This window comes from Alosa sapidissima, chromosome 20, assembly GCF_018492685.1.
Source record: "Alosa sapidissima isolate fAloSap1 chromosome 20, fAloSap1.pri, whole genome shotgun sequence".
In the NCBI taxonomy this organism is placed as follows: Eukaryota; Metazoa; Chordata; class Actinopteri; order Clupeiformes; family Clupeidae; genus Alosa; species Alosa sapidissima.
Window position 1 is genome coordinate 31,809,985 of NC_055976.1, and position 1,554 is coordinate 31,811,538.

General features: G+C 40.8%; 1 protein-coding gene across 6 annotated transcripts in view; it reads left to right on the plus strand.

Moving 5' to 3' along the window:
- The window catches only part of sbf2 (SET binding factor 2), a 104,030-nt gene extending 102,708 nt beyond the window's left edge, over positions 1 to 1,322 (plus strand). For all 6 annotated transcript variants that reach the window (XM_042073823.1, XM_042073826.1, XM_042073824.1 and 3 more), the window contains one exon: positions 1 to 1,322. This exon is cut by the window's left edge and continues 787 nt beyond it. The gene's annotated coding sequence lies outside the window, so the exon portion shown is untranslated.
- The last annotated feature ends 232 nt before the right edge of the window (positions 1,323 to 1,554 follow it).

Consider the following 1,554-nt stretch of genomic DNA (forward strand, 5'->3'; position numbering starts at 1 on the left):
GTGATGTCACAGCTGACACGCACATCACACCTGGTGTGACATGGGGCCTGTGATGTCACAGCTGACACACGCATCACACCTGGTGTGACATGGGGCCTGTGATGTCACAGCTGACACACGTATTGTATGTGCAGCATCACACCTGGTGTGACATGGGGCCTGTGATGGGTACTTCCACTGTGGTGTCATATCTGATAGATTCATTATGGGCAGAAAGGGGTGATATGGTGTATGTGCATTACATTTTATGAGAATGAGAAAACATTTAGGAGGATGAACGTGTTGTCTGGCGTCTGATGTCAAAGCAGAAGACAGCCTCCTGGTGGCGAGGAGGGGATTTGCACTTCTGTGTCTCCTGAAAGACTACCTGAGAGAGAGCAGCTCAGGAGACTACCTGAAAGAGAGCAGGCTGTTGGGATTGCTTATACCCCATGGAGACACTTTGCACACTAAAGTTGAAATATTTCCAAATGTTATTTACTATTTAAATAATAATTGTCTTTAACATAATAAATAACTACTTCTGATAACATCTGATGATGTACATATTTTTATTATTATTATTGAAAGAGATATTTCTCTGAATTTATGTATGCTGACATATGCTATGTAAATATGAATTTGACATTTCATATTTTTATATTTTTTATTGAGCAGCTTTTCTAACTTTGTCTCCTCAGAGAATGTTTTATTTTGTTTGAGTCTTCAGAACATTCCTGTGTAGGGCAACACCACACAATGGCTGGAATGTCCCAGGGGTTCTGGAATGTTCCGCAGGTTTCTGGAATATTTCAGACATCTCTGGAGTGTTCTGCAGGGCTCTGGAACGTTCCTGATGTCTATGTCGGGTTCTTATCTGTGTGGTGTTCCTGGTTTGCATGATGGCTATGTCCTTACCCTGTATTCACACCACAGGGCTTGTAACTGAGCTCTTAACATTGCTCTTGATTGATTTCTGATACATTTCTTGGGTTTTTAACTGAGCTCTTAACATTGCTCTTGATTGGTTTCTGATACATTTCTTGGGTTTTTAACTGAGCTCTTAACATTGGTTTTGTTTGTTTTCTGTAACAAACTGTGGGGTCTTAAATGAGTTTAACGTTGGTCTTGTTTGGTTTCTGTAACAAACTGTGGGGTCTTAACTGAGTTTAACGTTGGTGTTGTTTGGTTCATGTAAGACTCGGAGGTCTTAAGTGAGTTTGACGTTGGTTTCCACTGATTGCTGTGAAATGATTCTGTTACTGTAAGACTCTTCATATCTGCCATGCTCTGTGCGACTGCTCCACACTACCTTGGAAATAAACAAGTTGTCCTGAACAGAGGAGACAGTGTTGCTCATTTATTGTCCAAAGGTCTTCGGGCCATAATTTAAATGAAAGTCAAAGTGTGGAATCTGCCGATGAGCAAACATTTTTTTATTCCCAAATGTAGGGAGTGTATAGAGTAACCTCAACACTGAAAAAACACTGAACTTTACAAATAACTACAACACAGGGGAGGTGCAGGTGGACCCTGAAACACACACACATAGAGAGCAAATGATTATTTAGGTCC